Raw genomic sequence first — 9,270 nt, forward strand, 5'->3', positions numbered from 1 at the left:
AGCAGGTATGATTCACTCAAACCAGGAATAATACAGTTTGGCTTAGGCCAGTTTTGGGCAGATCACTTGAACCCCTTGTGGATCATGGTTGGACATCTTACTATAATTGGGTGGAACTACTGACTACATAAACCAGTTTCCTCCAGTGCTTATGGAGGGTGATAATCTCTGTTATTATTCTTGTAGGAAAATCTTGCATTGGATTTAATTGCTTATTAATAATTGAACTTGGTAGTACAGCTCAGACACACTACTTTCTTTGTATACTTGCCATGGATTCCCTAACAAACATTGTTTACTGTTTCAACTTTATAATAGTTTAATTGCTTTTAAATAACTTTTATTTTTATACTTTATCAAAATTTGTATTTATCAAACCAATTAAACTGAATTGGTTTTTGAAGCTGTTTGCCACTTTGGGTCCCATTATTGGGAGTAAGGTGGGATATAAATAATAAACTGCAACAGATACCCAACATCTTGCATTCCTTTTCTCTGCTTTGTACAGTGTTGCTTTTGAATCAATATGAAAAGTCTAGCATTATTAGAACAGTTTCCCTGTTGAGAACTATTTTATTCAAATTGTTTCAGGACATGATATTTTGAACAACCCATATGGTCACATTAGCTGTATTTTTGGATTTCTAGCTCACAAAGATCCATAAGTGCATTTACTCATAGGTTTGCTAGACTGTATTTTTGAATAAGCTGTACTTTATAAAGCATACTTGGTATTCTCATGTAATATCACACACAGTATTAAAGCTTCCACTGGACCATTCTTGTTGCATCCCTCCCTCCTCTGACATTGGCTAGTATAATGATCTGGGCTGAGGATATGGACAAAATCCTTGAGATTTGACTAGCCATCTCAGTTATAAATCTTGGTGGGTTAACAACTAGTGATCAGTGTGGGGTGGGAATCATTTCAGACAAAAGAAAAAATACTGAATAGCATGTTTTTTCACTCACACAATCCCTAATTTTTAAAAATTGACAGGGGAAAAAATGAAAAATCTGGCTGAAAAATTACATGTGGGCACAATTTAGGCTGTTGTGAGTCCTCCACTTCAAAATAGTAAAAGACCATCCCCTCAAGTCAAAATTATTTCCATTTCCAGGATATCACTTCTTGTTACCCGAAATGGCAGTGATGTGGCCCAAGCTTACTTTAGCAGGCTGGAAATTACCCTTTGACTATCTGGAGTGTGCCGACCTCCACTTTAGGGATTGAATGGTGGGGGCTGGGAGGAAAAGATCATTATTGCCACTTATCACGGAGTGGTTCTGGGATCCTTGAAAGTGGGAGATTACTGCAGCTGACTCTTCTAATACCATTTTTGGACTGGAAGATTGAGTAACAGTTCTTACAGTCCCTCTGTGGGCAAGTACTTAAGACGACCAATGGCAAGATCAGTATAGGTACTTGGGGAGGAACTAATTATCTAGAATAGATCATTTCAGTGTTGTCCAGGCCAGGGTTTGATATTGACCCACCCACATTGTTTACCATTTTCCCAGAAAGAAAAAAAAAACCTTTGTTTTTCACAGCTAGGAGGGAGTTTCTGACCACTATGGGTTTTATTTGGTTTTTTAGCGATTTTGGCAGGATGTGTGGATTCCAGAGACCCACAGAGTAGAATTAACCCATGGACTTGCCACAGTTATCTCAGCTTTGTTTGAAATGGTAAACTCTCTTTCTTTGCAATTTTCCCCAGGCCATACAGTTATGACAGAAGATAATAGTACTGCTTTGTTGTGCCATTTGGAGCATGGGGCAAGTACAAAATTCTGAGATCAACTTCTCATTCAGTCGAAGCTTTGCCTCAAGTGGAAGATGGGCATGAGGCCTTCTGCAGCAAGTCCTGGATGAGCTGTGTTATAGGGGCTTACCCGACAGAAAGTAGATCTGTAGTAGGTCTATGTAACTGACTTGTCCATCTCTCTTCCAGCAGCTAGTGATTTCTGTCTGGAGCGCAATGCTGTTAATTGTAGCCTCTTAACAAACATGTTTGTTACTGCTTATTTCAGCGAATAATTTGCATTTCCTCCTAGCCTAATGGTGTCTTTTGATACCTGGCTGGCATTTTTATATGGGTTGCATACCAAATGTTTCACTTAACACTTGGTACTTATTAGGAGCTGAGAGCATTGGCAGAAGTAAACAGGGCCTCAGTATTCATAGTTATGTCAAGGAAGCAAATGCATAAGGAGAAGAAAGTGGCATTTTTTCTTCCTTGCCATCAGAAGTATTTCTTTCCTTGCTTAAAAAGAAGCAGAAGACACCAACAATGGGAGATTAAAGGCTGATAGTGGCCTTACTTTGGTCTGCAGCCCAACTCTGAAGAGAAGTATCTTCACTCTCTGGGCTGTATAGACTCCATACTACAGTCAAATGACAAAAATTGTCCGTTTTTTGTATACTGCTTTTATGTTCCTTTTTTCAGAAAGTGAATTTTACACTGAGTTTGAAGGTCAAATTCTGCTACTTTGCTTTTGGAACCTTTGGCTTGTGTATAGCTGGGTGTTACAGCACCTCAGACAGCTATATGCACAACACTAATAAGGGGGACCAGTTAGGTGCCTTCAGAAAGAAATACTATGTAATTATTTGTGTTGATTAGCCTTCCTGAAACATGCTGATATTACAAGATACTACCCTTTAAAACATGCTTAACTTAAATAAATTTTTGTTCAGTTCAATTTTAGATATTCACTCTGATTTCAGAGATTCTGAAAAATTCTGTCCTAGATGCACAATGTTATTGGGGGAGTATTGATGGGGCAGGTGGAGGGGGACAGTAGTACAAAAGTTTAGTTTTAGATTTTCAGGACAACAGTGGTTTCATTTGCTTTCTAGTTGGCAATAAATTCAAGGTACCTATTTGCTTTTTCTCATTAACTGATATTGGAAGGGAATAAAAGAGCATATTTGAAGTTGCTTCTGGTTTCATCTAAAGTTAAATTTTGGAGGGAAGCAAATGGTCCCAAAAGTTTAGTAACTTTTTTCAGGGGATTTCTTCACATTACTATTTAAAATGAAACCTAGCTGTGAAGGGAACAAACTGTAACTGGAATTCCTTGGTAGGACTTCAGTAATTTGAATGTTAGGAACATTTCCAGGGGTTAAGAACACAATGCACCATGTTGGGTCATGGGGACCATTGCATTTCTCTAGATGCCATAGGCAGGTTATAATGGTTTCTGAGCCACCATACAAGAAGCATTTGATTTTCAATTCTAATGCAAATATTTTGAGCATTTATTTAGTTAACAACTAAATAAAATAAAATTCTTTATCAAGTTACTTTGCCCCCAGGTGTAACAGTGCTGAGCCTTTTAAATAAACCCTGACCACAATGTGAACTGTTGACTGCTGCTGTTTAATGCCTGGACTGCCTTGGGCTAGACCTTTGTGTAAATCATTCCAGCTTTGCTTCTGTACATCTACTCAAGAATCATCCTTTGGACATGTACCTTGTGCTAATGAATGACATGAAGTGCATTGGAGACAGTACCCTGGTATTGTTCTAATGTGCATTTTACATGTTTGTATAATATATTCTCTCTCTTATAAGTAAACAGTATGTTTAAAATGTATGTATACATGTCTGCTATGTCAAGTGGTGCACTCCTTCGGCACATAATGAGGACAACTGATTACCTAGTTAGCTGGATCATTCAAGTGTTCAGTCAGGAAGCATTGCCCTCCCTTTCAACTGATTTGTTTGCCTCCAGAGACCTTGTTGCATATCCAGATCTATTTGTCTACATAACATTACACACCAGGATCACTGCATGATTCACAGTTGACTGAAATTACTTTGTGGAATTATAAAGGAGAGGGAAATGGCACTGAATGAAGGGACTAACCATATGAAACAATAATTTGGGACAGGTAAAGATTTCACAGATGCCCAATGTACTTTTGTCTCAGCATCTGAAGCAGTTGAAAATCTGGCATACTCTTAACTAGAGTCTGAAAAAAATTATTAGAACTTGGAAGAATTACTGGCCATATTGACTTGGGAATTCTGAGAGTTGGAACTTCACAAGTAACTTTTCCAAACTTTTGGCCTAACCAAAACTTTCCACTGCCATCACTCTGTGTTCTTCTAATCAAATAATACGTGATCACAAGTTAAATGGTATAGCAACATCTGGTAACTGATATGTCTAAATTTAATTTTTACTAGCTAACTTCAAAAAGCCCTTGAAAGTGTTTCTTGGCAGCTAAACTGCCTGAAATCTAAATTCAGAATTTTACTTCTGTTAAATTCTTTCCCTTTTCCCCTGTGATGTGCCTACATTTTACACAATACTTCCAGCTTTTTAAAAAAGTGACTCATAAAGTAAAAGATTTGTTTGAACTAAATGGTTAGGAAATCAAGAAAAAAACAACTGAATATTTTGAAGACAATATGGACTAGTTCTTTAGCAAGAGGGCAGGAAAAGGATCAGCATATTTTCTTTAGCTCTTCTACTACTGAATTAAAATAGTGAATCGGTAGGGAGTGAATGTGGTGGTTGAGTTTGGAGGAGGGGGGAGTTTTAATGTGTCTGACCCACTTGGGTTTGGCACTAGTAAACAATATCACTTTGCATGAATGTACTGGAGAAAGAGACTTTTCACTGGTGTCCACAGGGTTCTGATGCTACAGTGCCTCCTCAAATGGAGATGATTGTTGAAGGGCAATTTCCCTTTCTGTATGTGTAAAGTGCTTTGACAATTACACACATTTTAACTGTCATGTAAAAGTACTAAAGTGCACTTGTATATACATTGTATTGCACATTTGCCTTAGGAATTATGTAAAAATGTAAGTGTTCACTTTATTTTCCTGGAGGAGACTGCAAGTGCTGGAACCATCTGTTGAATCTCTATGTGAGCTAGTGGTTGATGAGGATAATGGGTGCTGTATTATGTACTTATGAAAAAACCATAGTGAATCCTCATCTTAGGCGTTCCTACTGTTTGGTGGTAAGGCAACTTACTTTCAAAATACAAAACTATGGCTGGCTTGCCTGTATATGTTCAAAAGGGGTATCCAATGAAGTCTGTGATGCCACTCTGCATGTGTATATAGATTGAATGAGTGTGTGAATTCTGTGGCTCAGCTGTTAACTACATTTAAAATGGTTGCTTTAAAATATATGTTTATGTAGATATATATATTTGTAATGGAAGCAGGTTGAAAACAGAGTAATATTTTAATAAACGGGTTGCTCCCAAGTGCTGTTGTTATTTTCTCTGTTCAGCTGCACATGTTTTCATAGATATGTGACCCAGTGGATACAGAAGTGGACTCTCCTACATCTGAGACTTGTTATCAGGTACACCCTCAGAACACATTCATGTACATTCTGTAAGAAGCTCTAAGACTAAGACTGGAAAGGGCAGTTATGAAAACGAGACAAGATCCTAAAATGCAAAGTTAGACAAATGAATGCTAGTTAGGACCATCAAATCCATAATATTTCCTATCACAATGTATGAATGTGAGAACTGGACAGTGAGGAAAGCAGATAGGAAGAGTATAAACTGATTTGAGATGTGCTGGAGAAGAGCGCTGAGGATACCATGGGTGGCCAAAAACACAAACAAATGGGCCCCAGAACAGTTCAAGCCTGAACCCTCTGAAGCGAGAATTATTAAATTAAGGCTGTCATACTTCGACCACATCATGAGAAGGCAGGATTTACTAGAAAATAATGCTAGGAAAGGAGGAAGGCAATAGAAAAAGGACCACAAGGAACTGCAACTCACTTGTCCCTGCTTTTAAAGTGTCCTAGTTTCTCTCTCCACCTACCAAGTCCCCCCTTTATTTAAATTGCTGCAAACTGAATTCTAAGTTCAAAAGTAGTTTGCTTTCAAATAACAGCAGGGGTAAGAGGAGAGAAAGGGGTAGAATCCTGTCCTTCCCAGTAAGCTCAGGCAAAAGGAAACTGCTGCAGCTCCACCTGGCTTGTGGATTCTTACTTCTCACTTGCCATCTTGACTGTGCTCTGATATTGCTTGGCCACATGATTCCCAGCCAAGAGGATTGGCCACAAGGGATTGAGGAGACTGTAAATAGCTGATATACACTTGAGCAGATGACACACACACATGCTGGCTGTGACAGTGTTGAAATGAAATCTTGTCCACTTCTTACCCCTGAAGTCAAATGCCTGGCTTATTCAGTAGGGTATTCATTTGCTAGTGCTTCCCAGGGCTTTTCCTAATGATCTGCAGTGGTCAAAGGTGCCAGCCAAATTAATCCACAATAGAAACAGCTGTCTTTAAGAAGCATGTCCCTTTGGCCCAAACTTTTCAGCCAAGGAAGGTAAATGGCTATATCTTACTGCTGTCGGCATAACATTTGTGCATTTAATGGGTTGCACAGTTCAATTTAAAGGTGTGAGCGTGGGACGCAAGCCAAATCACTCGCTCTAGTGACGGCTGCAGTGACCCATGAATGAAACTCTATCCTTTCCAAAATGTCAGGAGACATAGACTATGACACATTTCAGAAGCACCTGCCCTTTTCCTTCATTCATCCCCACATGCACTGGGATGTTGCTCTCTAAAGTAGTATTTAAAAAAACAAACAGTTATTTCATTGGCTAGGGCTGAAAATGGAGTTTATGTGATGGTACTGAGACATGGATGTGACACTTCTGCTTTGGAAAACCCAAATAACTCCATGTTATCAAGTATTTTATCATCTTTCATTAAAAAAACAGCAAGTTCAAGCAGTAAATAGCTTTTGCTACACTGAATACTTTCCTGGACTGGATTACTAGCGTGGGTTACATGTTTAGTGAAATTTCACACAAAAGAGAGCATAGTGTAGTGGTTTGAGTACTGGACTAGGGCTCTGGGGACTAGGGTTCGAATCCTGGCTCAGCCATGGAAACCCACTGGATGACCTTGGACAAGTCACAGTCCCTCAGCCTCAGATGATGGCAATGGCAAACTTGCCAAAATAACCTCATAATAGGTTCACCTTAGGGTTGCCATAAGTCAGAAATGACTTCAAGGCACACAACAGCAACAAATTTTCAGTTTATCTAAGGGAGAACTAAAATACACCAGCAATTTCCATACTGGTGAATAATTAGGATAATTCCTAATTATGAATAATTAGGATAATTGAATAACTGAATGATTAGGATCATTCAAATTCTTCAGATGACTATTCCAGAGGATTTTTTTTAAACAATGCTCCTCTTTTCAGAAGGACTAGGGCAGTCTACCTAATTCGGTTCTAATTTTCTTTGCACAATTTCCTGCGTCCTCAAAGTTGCACGATGACCTTTGGAAAAAATCTTGTCACAAACACCCTTATGTTTCCATATAAATAGCAGGCTACAGTAGTCTTTATTTTCTGTAAATATCATGTTTAGATCACAGTTTGAAAAGAAGAACCTGGGGAGTGAGTTGTACGTTTGAGTTTCACAGTAGCAAGCAAAACTTGTCATCTCAAATGTAAAGTCTTCGGTAAGTGAAGTGCCAAAGGTTTTCAATCACCTGTTTGAAAGTGAAGAGAACAATGCCATGGTCCATCCCTGGAGACTTACAATGTCATACAAGAGTTTGGAAAAGTTACATTAGGGGGGCTAGAATGCTTAGAATCCCCCAGGACAGCATGGCCAGTAACTTTTCAAAATCTATGGATGCTCAAGTCCTATTAAATGCAATGGCACAATAAAATGTTGTCCCTTATATAAAATGGCAAATCAAATTTGCTTTTTGGAATTTATATATATTTAAAAACTATGTTCAAGCTGTGGATGCTTGAATCTGTGGATAAAAAAAGATCATGGATATAGAGGACTCATGTATTAATTCTGAAAGTTGCCTTTGGCTGAGGTTTCTCTCTCTTTCTCAGTCTCACTCTGCTGGCATCTACACTACAGAAATAATCTTGTTTGATACCACTTTAACTGCCATAGCTCACTTATATCTCAGATATATCTCTGCTATATCAGAGCTCAGCTCTGGGGTCGTAACAAACTATGGTTCGCACAATTCCATAGCACTGAGCCATGGCAGTTAAAGTGGTGTCAAACTCAGTTATTTCTGCAGTGTAGATGAAGCCACCGTCTCTTTGCTTTTGGACTGATAGTGAAAACCTGGCTCTCTTTTTCCATATGCTAGAGAGCTGGAACATCTTGCCCTTTATTTTTGAGACAATGCTGAACAGACTGCCTCTGAGAACATTCATTCTATCTTGCTCCCATAGCAGCACATGGAAGGGAGCCAGACTCATATAAAAGCAGCATGACACTGGCAGAAGCACAGAGTCTAAATATAATTCTCTTACTGTCAATATCGTGCTTAGTTACCACCAAAAGGTGGAAGGAGGGTGAGGCCTCTCTTTTCCAATCAGAGCTTCTCTAGCATGGCATACCTCCTCCACTCCTCCAAATTCTGTGCCAAGATTATACCGCTGGCTTGAGATAAAATATTCTGACAAGGAGGTCTTTGCTTGATTCACTGGAGGTTCAGCCTACGATTTCGAAGTAGCCGTTCCCTCCAAAAGCTGACTTGTACAACAGAAAAAAGCAGGGAGGAAAAAAACCCAAACCAAGTATGATAAACTTCCATTTTAAATGAAAAACAACACATTAAGCCAAAGGTTCAGGCTCACCAATGATACACTGCAGGCCTGGCTTAAGCTATTTCACTTTGTGCTGTATCATGTTGTGGGGGATCTTCTTTAAATAGTTTATACTACTGGACTGTCTGCAACATTCATGATTTACTTGCAATATTTTTTATCTCAAAAAAGCTTTGTGCTGAACTTTGGTTTTAAACAAAATGAATGACTAACCAATATTTAATGTGAAGTTGAAGGCTTTCACAGCCAGCATCCATCATTTTTGAAGGTTCTTCGGCTATGTGGTTTTTCGGGCTTCTAGAATACAGCCTCATGGCCCAAAAAACCCACAAAATAGTGTTTACACTTATTGTGGCTGCAAAAATAATCCAGTTTGACACAACTTTTAACTGCCAAGGCTCAATGCTGTGGAGTTCTGGGAACTGTAGTTTGTTGTGGCACCAGAGCTATCTGATAGAGAAAGCTAAATGTCTCACCAAACTACAACACCTAGAATATCATATGGAATGAACCCATATGGAATGGAACTATGGCAGTTAAAGCGGTGTCAAACCAGATTATTTCTGCAGTGCAGAATAATAATAATAATTAATAATAATAATAATAATAATAATAATACAGTGGTACCTCGGGATATGAAATACCCAGGTTACGAAATTTTCGG

Source organism: Sceloporus undulatus, chromosome 5 (genome assembly GCF_019175285.1).
Source record: "Sceloporus undulatus isolate JIND9_A2432 ecotype Alabama chromosome 5, SceUnd_v1.1, whole genome shotgun sequence".
Taxonomy (NCBI): Eukaryota; Metazoa; Chordata; class Lepidosauria; order Squamata; family Phrynosomatidae; genus Sceloporus; species Sceloporus undulatus.